Below are 18,149 nucleotides of genomic sequence, written 5' to 3'. Positions count from 1 at the left end.
GAGTTCCTATGGTTATACAGTTCTCTCTGTCCTACATGGCCCTATCTCACAGACAGAGCTGATTGAATATGAATGCATAATAAACCCAACTAGACCAATCAAATCCTCTGCCCTGTTGCCTGGAATTGAGACACTGATCCTGTGGCTGAAGATATGTACTATTGGAACTTGAATTGTGGCCAAATAGAATTCTAGTTCATAGAAATAAATCAGTAAAATAGATATAAGGAGGTAAGAGACTGTCTTAGTAGAAACTAAAAAGTGTGGCTGTTTAGATTCCTGTTTTATGTCCTTCCTAAAGCCTAATATACTTTCTGCTTTAGGCTTCCATGAGATACTAGAGTACATTTATAATAATTTCTCCTCTTTTACTTAAGCTCTTAAGTGGGTTTCAGTTATTTGCAGTCAAAATAGCCTTAAAGGCAACAGAAATTAATATAAGAAATGACATTATAATTAACAGTTCCAAATAAAACCATTAAACTGGATAAATTAAAGTGAGTTCTGGGTTGGGGGACAATGATGATTCCTCTATCAAGGAATAGAAAAATAGCAATTTGGTTTGGCAATAACAAAATAGTTCAGCTATCATTGTTATCTTTGGCTATTCGGTCTGTATTTTCATAAAAAGTGAAGCTTTAAAGGATGTGATCGCCCACTTAAAGGTATCAGAGTATCTTTAAGATTTAAGAGAAGAAATTACATAGACCAAGAGGAAATCAGGGATAGCAATTTAAGACTACTGTCTTTCCAATCAATAAATTATGTGTCCTGCCAAAATGGCAACAACAAAATTATTTGAATAATCATATATCTCCAAATTAGGCTGATGTCCTTATTGAATACTAATATTGATAATGGGATATGTGCAACTAACTAAGGTAATGGAAAGAAATCATTATCCATGTGCTCCTTCGTGAGCTAGAGAATGGCCTTCTATCGCGTGCCATACCATACCTCCAACTTCACACATTTGCAAATATCTTCAAAACATAATCTGGATTTTATGATTTAGTCTTAATACACACGAGCAGATTAAGGAATTGTGCTCTGCTGGTCATTGTTTTTCTTCTGGGCCTTAAGACTAAAGCCATTAAGTAGATAAAAATGGAGACAGGATTCCAGGATAAGACGTGGATAAAAATAATAAACCAAGTTCTGACAGTTCAGCCAAGCAAATCCGTTAAGCACCGTGATGCAACAAGTTATCTGGCTTGGTTTACTGCAAATACAGTCTCTAAAACCAAACAATATAAACAAAGATTTTTTAAAAGACCAATAATATTTTAAAAGAAAACTCTCTATATCTCAGCACTTTGGGAGGCCAAGGTGGGCGGATCACGAGGTAAGGAGATGGAGACCATCCTGGCTAACACGGTGAAACCCCATCTCTACTAAAAATACTAAAAAGTAGCAGGGCGTGGTGGCGGGCGCCTGTAGTCCCAGCTACTCTGGAGGCTGAGGTAGGAGAATAGCGTGAACCCGGGAGGCGGAGCTTGCAGTGAGCCGAGATCGCGCCACTGCACTCCAGCCTGGGCGACAGAGTGAGACTCCGTCCCAGAAAAACAACAACAACAAAAAAAGAAAACTCTGAATCTGAACAACAGAACATAAATGACTCAAACCAATATGGGAAACTCAGCTAAAGTAAGGCTTTGTTTTAAGTCAGGACTACAAAAGATGCTGGCAGAGCCAGACTGGATTTCTATGCATTATGAACAGCCTCGCTATGAGAATCTGCCCCAATACTCCCTTCAGGGTATCTCTGAAGGACATCAGATATAGAAATTATACCAGTAGGCAGAACCTGGGCCAGCTAGAATTCTTAACTGCTCATTCTACGGGATAGAAAATGAATCAACAGACTCAAAAGTCTATGACATTAACTAGTCAGCCCCTCTCCCTCAGATTACAACATGCCTGCCCTTAGATCCCAAATCTATCTCAGAAGAAGAATATTTCGGTATCACCAATATGATGAGACACAGTGAAAAGGCATATGAAATAAACTATACTGTTTATTCAATTCTATTTTATCCCTGTTAACATTTTAAATTGTTATGAAAATAAATTCTGAAAATAAAGAAACATTATGATTGCCATTTCGTGGAGAAGCAGATCAATATCCTCTCAGGTTGGCCCTGCACTAATCATTTTAGCCACTCCATAGCTTTGACCTTCTCATAGCAGCCACAGACCACAGGAGGTTCAAAACACAAAAGGCCAGAGGCAGCAAAAGCATAGAGTAATGAGAGTAGAGCAACAGTCAGAGCTTTGGTACCTCACAGAGAGCAAAGCTGTTCTCAGGATATAAGTAATCAAGAGCAAGCATTTTACAGGGTATTTTAGAGAGAAGTAAAAGCTTTTTGGTAAGGCAGTTATAAAAACTCAAATTCAAATGAATGCTGAGCAAAGGCACAGGCAAAGACTAGAATTCTTGTGCAAATTACAGTTGCAAGAAAACATCTGGAGCCGACTGACAGAGGACTAAAATACTGTGGAATAAAAATGGGAAGAATGCAGAAGACAGTCAGTGGAAACTGGGAGAAGAAACATGGAAATTAAACATGTAAAAAAACTGCTCCCATGTCTATACTGTCTGATAATTTTTATTAATTTTATTATAAGAAAACGGAAGTATCAGTACGTGCTGCTGAGAATCCATAATTATAAAACAAAAACTAAACAATTTTAGTCTAGTATTGCTATATGTATTTTTTGTTACATAGAAGACATTTTTATTGTCTTATGCTAACTTTAACAACCCCTCCATATATTCATCAAAGTTCTGATCCTTAGAAAACACAAAATAGGTGAGCAAATAAATTTGGTTTTTAACAAGGCTTGTTATCTGGGTGGCCAACAAATAATTTGAAAACATAGAATTTTCATTAGAAATGGATATTTGTTTGTATAAATGTTCCCAATACCAATATTCTGGACTTTCTTGTCAATTCAGTAAGATGAAGGAAGGCTAAGCAGAGATATTGAAACATAAATATTGAAAAGGCAGAGACAATGATATTTGTAGAAAATGCTGCTGAAGAACTGGCTCATGAAATATTTCAGGGGTGCAATTGGCAATATGGCAAAAAGAATACTTAAAATATGCAATCTCTTTGAGGCAATAATTCTAGTTCAAGAAATTTACTTGAAGAAAATAATCAGAGATGTGAGAAGATGTGTGTGTGTGAAGAATGTTTACAATAACTTTACATCTCTGGTTAAAGAAAATAGAGTGCTCACTTTAGCAGCACATATACAGATAATCTTTGATTTATGGTGGTTTATCTTGTGGCTTTTCAACTTTACAATAACTTAAAAGTGATAAACATTTGGTAGACACCATACTTATTTCACCATCCCTAAAGTAGTCAGCCATTGCTTTCAGTCATCTGCATATTTCAACATAATACTTTCTACTTACGATGGGTTTATTGGAAAGTAACTCTATTGTAAGCCAAGGAGCATTTGTACTAAAATTGGAATGATAGAATATTAACATGGTCCCTGCACAAAGATGACATGAAAATTTGTGAATCTTTCCATATTTTTCAACCCAAAGAGTTCATCAAGACAAGTAATAATTAAATTATTAAAAATAAAAGACAATTTTAAGAGCAGCAAGAGATAAGAAGTGCATTTCATACGATGGTATTTTAATACCACTATCAGTGGACTTCTCAGTAGAGCCCTTGCAAGGCAGGAAAGAGTGGGATGAAATATTCAAAACCTGTCAGCAAACCTGCCAACCAAGAATACCTGGCAAAGCATTCTTTTGGAAATGAGGGAGACAATGGTAGCATCTTACAAAATAAGATGTTTACAAGATGTGCACAATAGCAAAACCAGGATTTTGACATTTATACAGAAAAGATACAGAAAATTTCCATCACCAGAAAGATCCCTTGTGTTGTCCACGTTCCCATCTACTCCTCTCCCCTCTTCCATTCCCTACCCCTGGCCACTACTAACCTGTTATTTATGTTTATAATTATGTCATTTTAAGAACATTATATAAGAAGAATCATATAATGTCTAATCTTTAGGGATTGGCTTTTTTCACTCAGCATAACTCCCTGAAGATTCATACAATTTTCTGCATGTATCAATAGTTCATTTCTTGTATTGCTGAGGTAGTCCATGTTATGGATGTATCAGTTTGTTTAACCACATGCCCATTGAAGGATGGCTGAATATTTTTCAGGTTTTCTGGTTCTGGTGAATAAAGTTGCTACAAACATTAAAAAAAGAAAAAAGAAATGAGGAAAAAATAAAAACATTCTCAGGTAAACAAAAGTTAAGGGAGTTTATCACCATTAGGCCTGCCTTACAGGAATTGCTAAAGGAAGTTCTTTAAACTGAAACAAAAAGCTTCTAATAAATAACATAAAAGTTATAAATGCACAAACCCAGTGGTCTAAGTAATAGAGAACAATAATCAGAATGCTCTAGGACTATAATGTTAGTATATAAAATAATTTTATTCTTAGTACAGGGGTAAAGGACAAAAACATTAATAACTACTGTTGAAATAAATTGTTGAGGAATACATACTATAAAAAAAGATGTAATTCAGACATTAAAAATGAAAATTATGTGTGTGGGGGAAGTAAAAGTGTAGATTTGTTGTATGCAAAATTTGCTCACTCTTAGCTTGAAATAGACTGTTATAAGTAGAAGATATTCTATGTAAGCCTCATGGTAAACAAAAACCAAAAAAGTCTATTGGAGACACACAGAAAAATAAAAAAGGTTCAAAACTACAACTACAGAAATTTATGAAACCACAAAGGAAGACAGCAAGAAAGGAAGAAACAAAGTATCTCCAAAAACCCAGAAAACAATTAACAAAATTGTGAACAGTAATTCCTTACTATTGGCAGTAGTGAGTCCTTACCTATCAACAAGTACCTTGAATGTAAATCGATTAAATTCTCCAATAAAAGGACATACAGTAAATGAATGTATAAAAAAAATAAGACCCAACTATATACTGCCTACGAGAGACTTACCTCACTTTTTAGGATACACATAGACTGAAAATGAAGGATTGAAAAAAGATATTCTATGCAAATAAAAAACAAAATAATGCAGGGATAGTAATACTTAGCAAAAAATTAAAGAGGAAAACTACTTCCAAACTTTATTTATTTATATTTATTTATTTATTTTAAGACAGAGTTTCGCTCCCATTGCCTAGGCTGGAATGCAATGGCATGATCTCGGCTCACTGCAACCTCTGCCTCCCGGGTTCAAGTAATTCTCCTGCCTCAGTCTCCTGAGTAGCTGGGATTACAGGCATGCGCCACCATGCTCGGCTAATTTTGTATTTTTAGTAGAGGCGGGGTTTCTCCATGTTGGTCAGGCTGATCTCAAACCCAGAATTTTTTTTAATAAGGCCAGCATCACTCTGATACCAAAGCCAAACAACGATATAAAAGGAAAGAAAACTACAGGCCAATATCCTTGATGAATATAGACACAACAATTCTCAACAAATTAGTAGCAAGCCAAACTCAGCATCACAAAGGATCACTTATCATGATCAAGTGAGATTTATTTCTGGGATGCAAGGATGGTTTAGCATTCACAAATCAATAAATGTGATACACCACATTAACAGATTGAAGGACAAAAAGTTATATAATCACCTCATTAGACACAGAAAAAAATTTGACAAAATTCAACATCCTTTCATGACAAAAACACTCAGCAAATTAGGTATAAAAGTAAAGTCTTTCAACACAACAAAGGCCATATGTAATAAGCCCACAGCTAACATTATACCAATGATGAAAAATTGAAACCCTTTTCTCTAATAACTGCAACAAGACAAAAATTCCACCTCTTGCTACTTCTATTGAGCATTGTAATGGAAGTCCTGCTTAGAGCAATAAGCCAGAAGAAAGAAATAAAAGGCATCTAAATAAAAAAGAAATAAAACCATTGCTACTTGCTGATGGAATCATCTTATATACAGAAAAAGCTAAAGTCTATAACCAAAAACTGTTATAACTAATAACAAATTTGGTAAAGTTGCAGGATACAAAATTAACACACAAAAATCAGTAACATTTCTCTACACTGAAAATGAACCTTCCCAAAAAGCAATCAAGAGAACAATCACATTTACAATAGCTACAGAAAAATTAAATACTTAGGAATAAATGTAACCAAGGAGATGAAAGACCTGTACATTGAAAACTATAAAACATTAATGAAAGAAATAAATGAAGACAAAAATAAATTCAAAGATAGCCCATGCTTATGGATTGGAAGAATTAATATTAAAATGTTCACACCATCCAATGCAATCTATAGATTTAAATGTAATCCTTACCAAAATTCCAATGTCATTTTTCATAGATATAGAAAAAACAATTTTAAAATTCATATGGATCCAAAAAAATCTCAAATAGCCACAGCAATCATAAGCAAAAGGAACAAAGCTGGAGGCATCAACATCACCTGATTTCAAGCAATGCTACAAAGTGATGGTAATTAAAACAGCGTGGTGCTGGTACAAAAATAGACACATTGACCAGTGAAAACAGAATGAAGGGCCCAGAAATGAACCCATACAACTACAGTCAATTCATTTTTGACAAAGGTACAAAGAATATGCAAAGGGAAGAGGACAGTCTCTTCAATAAATGATGTTGGGAAAAGTGGACATTCATATGTAAAAAAATGAAAGTGGACATTTACCTCACACCATATATGAAAATAAGCTCAGAATGTTTCAAAGACTTAAGCATAAGGCCTGAAAGCATAGAACTATAAGAAGAAAACAGGAGAAAAATTATTCAACATTGGTCTGGGCAAAGATTTTTTAGATTTGACTTCAAAAGCACAGACAATAAAAACAAAAACAGACAAATGAGAATAAAAACCTTCTGTGTGGCAAAGAAAAAAAATTGATAGAGTTGAAAGATAACCTATGGACAGAAATAAAATATTAGCAAGTCATACATGTAGTAAGGGATTAATATTCAAAATATATAAAGAATTCAATCTATAGAAAGAAAACAATCTGATTAAGGGCAAGCAATCTGAATAGACATTTCTCAAAAGACAGCATACAAATGGCTAACAGATATATGAAAAAAGTCTGCGACATGACTAATCATTAGGGAGATGCAAGTTAAAACCACAATGAGATATCACCTTACACCTGTTAGAATGGCTATTTTCAAAAATATGAAAAATAAGTGTTGGTGAGAATGTGGAGAAAAGAGAAACCTTGTACACTGTTGGTGGGAATGTAAATTGGTAGAGCTATTATGGAAAACAGTTTGGAGGCTCCTCAAAAAACTAAAAATACAATCATCATATAATCCAACAATCTAAATTCTGGGTATTTACTCAAAAGATTTGAAATCGGTATGTTGAAGAGATATCTGTGCTCCCACATTGATTGCAGCACTATTTGCAATATTCAAGTTATGAAATCAACCTTAGTGTCCATCAGTGGATGAATGGATAAAGAAAATGTGGTATATAAACACAATGGAATATTATTCAGCCTTAAAAAGGGGAAAAATTCAGTCAATTGTAATATGAATCAACTTGGAGAGCATTACGCTAAGTAAAATAAGCCCAACACAGGAAAGCAAATACTATATGTTTTATATGTGGAACCTAAAATAATCAAACTCATAGAAACAGAGAGTAGAGTGGTGGTTACCAGAGGCTGGTGGATGGGGGAAATGTGGAGATAGTCAAAGGGTATGAAATCTCAGTTAGATAAGAAGAATGTTTGATTTCTTTTTTGAGATATATTGCATAACATGGTGAATATTGCTAATACTTGAAAACTGTATATTTCAGTCACTAAGAGAATACATTTCAAGTGACCTCATCATAAAAAATGTTCATTTGAGGTGATGAATATGTTGATTAGCTTAATTTAATCATGTCACGTTGTTTTAAAAATCATAACACTACTTTGTACCCCTTAAATATATACAACTATAATTTAGCAATATATAATTAAAATAAAACAAGAAAACCCAGGGGAAAAATGGGACTTGAGATACAGACCATTTATGCTACAATAAGGTTTATAAAATTCTAACTTTTTTCTTTAAGACAAAAATTAAAAACAAATGAGTCTATAAGTTCCCTCAAAAAAAGAAAAATAGAAACACCTTTTATAGCCCAAACAATGGAACTAATCAAATAAGTTATAGTAAATTTTTTTAAAATGAGATCAAAGGTGTCATAATATAATCAATCATGTGGATCAATTTATTTGACTACATATTAGTTGAGAAGGGCAGTCTGCCATGGCCCTAAGCATTCATGCACATCTTTGCTCAGTGTGTCAAGTTACAGGGCCTAATCTCCTCTAGCCTGATGCTGTTTCTGCAGATAGACTCAAACACAGTTAAGTAGGTCAAGGCAACAAAAACATACCCATGTGACTGCTCAGGAGGGGCTTGTTTATTGCATACTATAAAAGGTACTGAGCCCTTAGCCCTGGGTTCCAGCCCAACCAGGCCATTGCATCATCCCATGATATTTAGGGTAAGGAGAACTAGCACTAACATACTGATGCTTCTGCTGTCGCTGTGCTGTGAGTAATGACCTGTCTTGCTCTGATCCAATGAGTAGTACAGTTTACTTTCAGCGCCTCTGCTACGAAGGTTGAGGTTTTTTCCCTAACCAATTCCTTGCTTTTCACCTGCCAGTTTGTGTTGCTTCACTTCTTTGTGTTTGGTTTGTACTCTTTTAACGTAGAGCAATAAGAATATATACCTCCTAGTTATTTTAAGGATTAAAATATTACATGTAAAGCAATTAGAACACTGCCTGACACATAAAAGTGTCCAATAACTATTTAGCAATCACCATCATTGTTGTCAACATCATCCCCATCAACATCATTAGAATCATGCAGTACAAGCATATTTAGTAATTTCTAGAAAATATGGTATCCTTGCTACTAAAACAGCAAGTTATAAAATGCTGAGAATGGATAGGAAAAATGTAAGTAATTGTTAAATCTGAATAGAGGGTATACTGGAGTTCCTTGTACCAAAATTGAAAACTATATGGAAGTTTAAAATTATATCAACATAAAAAGTTACCTTAAAAATACTGAGTACAGTAAATACCAATCTGAATTTATTTATATACCTCTATATTAAATACATAATATACTTGCATATGTGTGTATACACAAATATAGGCACACTCATAAACACACATCTTAATAGATAAAAATAAATAGGCTATCTCTCAGTCAAGAGCAACCACACTTGATGTGATTTAGAATAATTTTCTTTTTTTGTGTTTTTTCAATATTTTCCAAATTTTAAAATACATATAAATTGTTAAAATAGAAGAAGTAGACATTTAAAAAGAAAATTAAAAACTCTTTTTATGGAAAGTTTTACATAAACAGTGGCTTCAAAATACAGCCCCTATGTTTTTATATTTAAATGAAGAAATACAAATCAGACATTTCAAATAATGTTCGTTATTTGAAGAAGTTGGAAAAGTAGACACTCAGAAACTCATGATGTTTAAGACTAAATAAATGTGTTATTGTGTATGAAGTTTTGGGTTTCAACTTTGTTTGAACTCCGGAAGTTTACCACACTCTCAGTTTTAAATAACCATGTAGCTAAAGGAGATTGTGACTTGTGTATCGACTTCCAGGCTTCACTTGATTAGATAAGGATATGTTCAAGGTGCTTGGGCAACTTTAATTACAAATTAACACACTGATCAGAAGAAAAGATTTGGCATTAAATGGGAAGAACAGAATAGATGAAATTCCAGTAGTGCCTGCTAAAAACAAAAGGAGAATAAAAGAATCATCAGGAGTGAGGAAAAAAGAATAAAGCCTCAGCTGGCAGAATCCCAACAAGCAAATTGAGGTTCCAATGGAGTCCTCGTGGCCTGGTTCAGTTTTCTGATCCACAGCACAGATCATACTGAGCTCCCTGAAGTGAGAATAATCTCTTTCATGAAAACTTTGCTGAAAGTTTGTATTCTCTTCAAATGAGAAGGCTAATAAAGATGACTTCCATTCTCCCCAGTAGTGCAGAAAGTACTAACAATAACATTTCTGCAGAAAAATTCATTTTCTCCATTAAATAATAAAAGCACATTCTAGCATATGAATATATCTGAGCACTTTTAACTATTGGACCATTTTCCATATTCATCTATTCCTCTGCTCTTGGGTATAACAACTAAATAAATATTTAACAGAACTTAAGAGAGTAAATTTGTTCCTAAAGGAAAAAAAGTATTAAATACAAAAGTAATTAACAGGAAAAATTTTGCCTAAATAGAGTGACAGATGAAAAAGTAAGCATTTTCTTTAATCTGAATGTTCCAAGCAGATTTCAGGATTGAGTCAGAACAGGATAAATCTATTACTGCAAATGCATTCACTACAAGTAATTAAATATCAAAATCACCATAAGCAGGAAGTAAAATTCCTCATTCCTCATAACAATAAGTGCCCAAGTAGGTGGTACTAAGGTCAGTTACTTCAGCAATTCAATCTAGAGAGGACTCCACATGACTTCTCTGCTCTACTCACGGACACAGGTTAATTGCTACCTTTTCAAGCAACATATCCCCAGAATGATGTTCGAAGACTGGCAGGATCAACTTGCTGTCTCAGGTCCCTTTTCCAGAAAGCATCCAGCATGTATTCTATTACCACTCAGTGACCAAGGTTTTATCCCACTTGCATATCTAAACCAATAACTGCAAAGGGAGAAGGAATTGTATAACTGGCTTAGAAAAATAGTCATTCAATCCCTGGGATGCTCAATAATGACCAAAATGAAGGTTCTGCTTACCAATAAGAAGGGGTATGGTTGTGGGGTAGGCAGCCAGCACTGTCTGCCCCAGGAGAGCTCCAGAGGAGAGTGTAAGACAAAAGCCAAATTCTTTGCCATCCTTTATGAGTCCTGTGTTCCTTCTCTGCAGCTTTATCTGCTGCTTTCTGAATAGGCCAAGCACTTAAGTTGATCTTATCTTTGAAATTTCAGTCCCTTCATCCTTTATTGAATTTTTCACCTCTTTCTTCTTATTTTTATCTTTCAAAGCCTAGTTCAAAGGCAGCCTCATCTACTTCCCCATAATGGGGTGCATGCCTCCTTTTTCTAGCCTGCTATGGTTTGGAACTTCTCTATTTGGCACTTTTGCTTTCCTGCTTTATATCAGTCATATCATAAGTCTCTCACCACAGTGGAGTGAAAGCTGCTTGAAAACAGAAATGGTGTCACATTATTCTTTTATGTGTGATTCCAGTGTTTTTAATGTAAAAGGTATTTAATAAACAGCGAGAGAATTCATCTAAAAAGTCATCTTTCTGAAATCACTCAGTAAAATTCCACACCAAGACCCTGATGCTGTCATCCTCAATTTTTTTAAGAATGGGTAAAAAGAGAGATCACCTTGAAACTAATTTAAGAGTAAAGTCAAATTAGCTGCAAAGATTTATTGCATCTTTTGGTTATCTATTTTAGAGGAATCCATTTACATTTTTAAAAACGCCCAGTAGAATCATAATATTAGTCTATGTCATTGAATTTTTGGAATGCTTTTGCTGAAAGTGAAAAAGAATGCTCTTATATGACTCATCAGATTCTACTCTGACTCTGCTTTCTTCTACTTATCAAGTTTTGTTAAGTTTTTATTTTCTTTGAGTTTACTGTAATAATTTTCCCCTCATTTAATAATATAACTTTCAAAATAAGTACCAGTTAAGTCAAATATTGTGAGGTCAGAGAAATTATATAAAACAAAAACATCTCTCTAATGAAGTGAGAATCCTAGTTTAAAAGATTTCTGGAAAGGAGACAAACATTTAGACCAGGTCAAAGGAAGTTACCTGATGACAAAAGTTAAACATGACTCTAAATGTTTTATACTACATCTAGAACCCCTTTCGATTTTACTACGTAGTAGAGATAAATATAGACTCTTTCTAGCCTTTTTGTGGAATCTTTGAACTTATGAATCTTAATAGGAAACTGAGTATGCCTTCCCTATAGAAGTCAAAAAAGCCAGATGCTCAAGATCGGAAGCCCCTTCCAGTTAGGGTGTGGGTATGTGCCATAGGCCAGCTCCTCAGATTCACTGGGCTGGAACTGTGATCGGGCAGCTGGTGATGCACAGGGAATCCATTTCTGGATGGCAGCAGCGGCAATGGTGCCACCACTATGCCCAGTGTCCACAGGATGCTTTATGAGCTACTGGGTCCAGGGTCCAGAATGGTCAACACCAGGGTCCTCACAAGACTGGTTCTGGTGGCTTGGCCTGTCTTTATTCCTGCCTGCTTCCCAACCTGTTTCTCTAGTTTTCTCAGAAATTCTACCAGCATCTCAATATCCATTCAAATTCCTGTTTTAAGTGAGTCTCTGTTACCCGTGGATAAGAACCATAACCAATATTTTATGTAAATACTTCAAATACAAATGCTCGTGTTTGTGTAGTACTGAGCAATCTTAAACTGTTTTAAATCACTATTTTTACTTGAAAATTTCAAAGGTTTTTATTTCTTGTTTCTTATTTATGAGGCTAGGTCAAAAAGTTTTGATGGTATTCTTTGTCTAAAGCTTTTCTATATCCCTTTAATGGCAGAAGTTCAGAAGTAGATATATAACTCATATGAAATTCTATAAATGCTAAAGATACAGTGATTATCACTGACTTTCAAACATCCCATATAGACCAGATAGGTTAAAGATGTTTGGGGTGCTTGAAAGGCCAACAGATTTTCTTTTGGTCAGCTTTTAAGCAAGCATGGCATTGCATTTTATATGCATGAATATAATCATGCGCTGCATAACAACACTTTGGTTAATGATGGGCCGCCTGTACAACCGTTGTCCCATAAGATTGTAATGGAGCTGAAAAATTCTCAATATCTAGTGGATGTCCTAGCCATCATAACATCATAATGCAATGCATTACTCATGTGTTTGTGGTGACACTGGTGTAAAACAACCTGCTGCACTGCCAGTCATATAAAAGTGTAACCCATACAATGATATACAGTACATAATACTTGATAGTGATAATAAACAACTGTGTTACTGGCTTATGTATTTACTATACTACACTTTTTGTTGTTATTTTAGAGTGTACCCCTTTTACTTATGAAATAAAAGTTAACTGTAAACATCCTCAGGCACATCCTTTGGGAGGTGTTCCAGAAGAAGGCATTGTTATCATAGGAGATGACAGCTCTATGCATGTTATTGCTCCTGAAGAACTTCCAGTGGGACAAGATATGAAGGTGGAAGGCAGTGATATTGATGATCCTGACCCCGTGTAGGCCTCAGCTAATGAGTGTGTTCGAGTCTTCATTTTAAACAAAAAGTTTAAAAAGTAAAAAATAGAAAAATAGAAAAAAGTATAGAATAAGGATATACAGAAAGCACTTTTGTACAGCTATACTGTGTGTTTGTGTTTTAAGCCAAGTGTTATTACAGAAGAGTCAAAACATTAAAAAAAAGCTTATAAGTTTAAAAAAGTTACAGTAAGCTTAGGTTAATTTATTATTAAAGAAATATTTTTATAAACTTAGTGTATCCCAAGTGTACAGTGTTTATAAAGTCTACAGGAGTGAACAGTAATATACTAGGCCTTTGCATTAACTCCTATACAGGAGTGCTTTTTTTTTTAAATTATTATACTTTAAGTTCTAGGGTACACGTGCACAACATGCAGGTTTGTTACATATGTATACATGTGCCAGGTTGGTGTGCTGCACCCATTAACTCATCATTTACATTAGGTATATCTCCTAATGCTATCCCTCACCCCTCCCCCCACCCCACGATAGGCCCCGGTATGTGATGTTCCCCTTCCTGTATCCAGGTGTTCTCATTTTTCAATTCTCACCTATGAGTGAGAACATGCAGTATTTGGTTTTCTGTCCTTGTGATAGTTTGCTGAGAATGATGGTTTCCAGCTTCATCCATGTCCCTGCAAAGGACATGAACTCATCCTTTTTTATGGCTGCATAGTATTCCATGGTGTATATGTGCCATATTTTCTTAATCCAGTCTATCACTGATGGACATTTGGGTTGGTTCCAAGTCTTTGCTATTGTGAATAGTGCTGCAATAAACATACGTGTGCATGTGTCTTTATAGCAGCATGATTTATAATCCTTTGGGTATATACCCACTAATGGGATGGCTGGGTCAAATGGTTTTCTTGTTCAAGATCCTTGAGGAATCGCCACACTGTCTTCCACAATGGTTGAACTAGTTTTCAGTCCCACCAATGGTGTAAAAGTGTTCCTATTTCTCCACATCCTCTCCAGCACAGGAGTGCTTTTTTTTATCCTTCATACTGTATTTTATTGTACCTTTTCTATGTGTAGATGTTTCTATACACAAATACCACTGTGTTGCAATTGCCTACAATATTCAGTACAGTAACATGTTGTACAAGCTTATAGCCTGGGAGCATTAGGCTATGCCATATAGCCTAGGTGCACACTAGGCTATACAATCTAGGCTTGTGTAAGTATACGCTGTGATGTTCTCAGTACAATGAAATCACCTAATGATGCGTTTCTCAGAACATATCCCCATTGTCAAGCAACACATGACTGTAAATAATGTATTTCAATAGTGGGCATGGCACATTATTTTGTTCTAAATATTCTACATATATTTTTTCACGAGGCAGTTTATGTTTTTGTACTAAACGCGCAGTGTGAAGTCTTTATTTTTGAACTTCGGCCTCAAGCACCTCAAAGAACAACAAATATTTGAGAAAAATAGTCTGTTTTTAATTCAATGGAACACTGGAACTTCAAACAGCCTAGCTGTTGCTCTCAGAATAAGAACCTTGCTAATTTGATGGAACTAAGAATTTTGGTATGTCACAATGATACACAAATAAACAATAAATTTCACTTTTTCTATCAGAATTATATGAGAAAACAAACTATTAATAGCAGTATAAATTCTTATTGTAAAATGATGGTAAGGCCCACAAAAAGACAAAGAGGTTATTGTCCATCTGGGCTCTCTCTCAAATCCAGTTGGCTCTGTCTTAGAGGTTGCACTTGCCTTCCTCATCATATTCCACACCACACCCCTTCAGTCATCTCTCCCCTCCATTGCCTGCTCTGTGGCCTGAGAGGCTGACTTGTGGTTGCAGTTGGCATCTCCTGTGCTCTCTTGCTTGCCAGCTTCATTCAGGCCAATGGAATTCACATGCAGGAGATAAGAGAGCGAGAGGAAAAAGGGGATGTGGTATTTCTGTCTTGTTCCTTCTCTGCTCTTCTTCTGGCCAGCCTCTTAAAATAGCCATTTCCTTCCACAGCTACAACTCCCACTGGGCAATTCCTCTTCAATGGTTCGCACTTCCACTGGATTCTGATAACTCCATTTCCTTTCCTACTGCCTTTGGTCCAAAGGGTAGGAAGGACTTTTCCATTTGCTCTCTGTGAGTACCTCATCATTACCTGCTTGTTCTTTTAATCTGGCTTCACATCTGAGCAAGTAGTTTCTCAATTAAGTCTCTTCATTTGAACACCCAGGTTATATTCTATTTTCTTTCAAAACCCTAACTGCTTACAGGACAAAACTATCTGATACCTTTCATGTGAACTGTGGTCTTGTTTTCATCCTTTGAACTCAGGAACCTTACTTGTTAACATATTAGATTCATACGTTAGAGAACATGGTATTAAAACTTCAGGAAGGCATGATAAAATCAGAGTGATAATTCATTAAAATACAATAATGAATATTGTTGTAAGGAAGATTGGGAGCCTGAGTCTTCTTGCCGGTTTTTACTTTTTGCATGAGAAACCAACTTTTATAATAAAAATATTCAAAAGTGTGTTTGCTAAGTCTAGATTCAGACTGAGGGGAGTTAATTACATTATTCAAATATTTGTTGACCTCAGCCTAACAAAGCCTGGGACCTCTTCCACTGCCTTTATACTCTCCAGAGATACAGGGTAGAAGACACAGGTGGTCTGTCCCCTGAAAAGTGCCTCACTCTGCACTGCCAAAATTAATCTCACTGACTGTCTTTTACTAAGTTTTTAAGGCAACAAATAAATGTGACCCCTACCCTGACCAATTCCCTTCCACATACACAGCTAAGATCGTGCATTTCTTCTTTAGAAATTTTTTCATTTATACAATCAAATCATGAGTTAAGGGCTACTCGGTCTCAATAAAGTGATTTTTATTCATTCATGCCTTCCACAAATATATGATGAGCATCTTCAGTGCATCTGACAGCTGCTGGGTTTGAGAACATACCCTGAAGAATAAATTCACTCTCTTCCCCATTATGTGGTACTTTCTCATTTTTGATGCCAGAAAGCACACTTATATCCTTCATACCAAGCTCTTTAGGGACACCACATAGTATTCCCCAATTACTGACAATACATTTTTTCCTGCGTGAATATCAAATAACCTAATCAGTGCCAGAGCGGTACAAAAGAAAGAAAAAGAAAATGTTTACAGGACCATTTTAACATTCTAAATATCCTGAATTTTACCAACTAAATAATGATGTTGGCTAATAATTTAACCAAGTTAAGATTTATCTTTTTAACGTATAGTCTCCCATTTAACTATGAAATGTATATGTACTGGTTGCCATTAGAACCCAGAGTTGGTCCAGATCAAATTGTGAACTAGTAAATCTGTCCTCTTCACCTCCAGCTTCATCAAACCATCTATGAAAGAATTGTTCTACTTCATCAGGCTGTGCTTCCATTTGCACATTCACATACACAGCCAGTACCTTGTCTTTCTCTCTGAATTCAGTGGTGTCTTTACTAGCTTACCTGCTTCTCTTGCTCCTCTGTACTGCACACTTCACTCAGCAGTAAAAGTGATAACTTAAAAATGTAAACCCGATCAAGTCACTCCCCGGGCTTGAATTCCAGATCTGTCACTTCCTAGCTATGACCTCATCTGTAAATTAATGATGTTCATAGTCCTTCCTTCACAGGATTGTTTTGAATATGCAATGAACATATTCAATGGGGAGGCCAGGTGCGGTGGCTCATGCCTGTAATCCCAGCACTTTGGGAGGCCGAGGTGGGTGGATCATTTGAGGTCAGGAGTTCGACACCAGCCTAGACAACATGGTGAAACTACGTCTCTACTAAAAATACAAAAATTAGCCGGGCATGGTGGCGCACACCGGTAATCCCCGCTACCCAGGAGGCTGAGGCAGGAGAATTGCTTGAACCTGGGAGGCAGAGGTTGCAGTGAGCCGAGATTTTGCCACTGCACTCCAGCCTGGGTGACAGAGTGAGACTCCATATCAAAAAAAAAAAAAAAAAAAAAAAAAAAAGAAAGAAAAAGAAAAAAAGAAAAGAAAAGAAGAAAGAATCCACGAGGAATGTTTAAATGAATACCTGGCATAAGTAAACTAGCTATTATTTTAGACTGGCAAAAGTGTTTTTTTCCATATTTCCTGTGACACCCCACCTCAGGCAGCAGCTAAGATATTTTATCCTTATTGCCTCAGGGGAAAGAAAATGGCATCAAAGAAAAGAGAAAAGGTCTTTTGAAATTCTTGGCAGAGGCATTTGTTTGTGAAAACAAAAAGACCCTTCAAGTTTCAAAGTCTTTCGGGGGCATAAAGTTTATAATGTAAACAGTATGATTTGGGGAAAAAAAAAAAAAAAAAAACAGATGAAAGGACATACAGCCCAACCCTAGACTAGACAAACTTTCTCTGGTCAGGAGGGATTCAAAGAGAACATTGAGAGAAGGCCCCAGGCCTTGTCCTCACCTGCTGGGCTAAGTTCTAGGGAGGAAAAAACAGTCTGGGTATATCTGAGAAATCTGAGAACAATGAGGAAGACTGTGTCCTAAACAGAACTTGAGACAGTTATAAAGCCTTAGCATTTTCTGAGTCCAGCATGGTGCAAGCAAGAGTAAGGAAGAAGAAAAGGCTGCATGTCACATCTCAACAGAGGAGACAAGGAAGACCCCTTAAAGTTCCTCTCATCTCTAGACCACCATGAGAAAGCAACCAAATATGTCCTGTGTTTCAACAGAGACACAAACAGAGAGGAGACAAGGGACATCTACAGAGTCCCTGTGGTTGAGGTGAGAAACAAAAAGAAGCAGTCTGCATGGTTCATAGCCAAGGATCAGATAGAAAAA

General features: G+C 35.8%; 1 pseudogene; it reads left to right on the top strand.

Moving 5' to 3' along the window:
- Positions 1-3,457: 3,457 nt before the first annotated feature.
- LOC112209620 (U6 spliceosomal RNA) lies at positions 3,458-3,555 on the top strand (annotated as a pseudogene).
- The last annotated feature ends 14,594 nt before the right edge of the window (positions 3,556-18,149 follow it).

Source organism: Pan troglodytes, chromosome 5 (genome assembly GCF_028858775.2).
Source record: "Pan troglodytes isolate AG18354 chromosome 5, NHGRI_mPanTro3-v2.0_pri, whole genome shotgun sequence".
Lineage (NCBI taxonomy): Eukaryota > Metazoa > Chordata > Mammalia > Primates > Hominidae > Pan > Pan troglodytes.
This window is presented reverse-complemented; position numbering and strand designations above follow the sequence as displayed.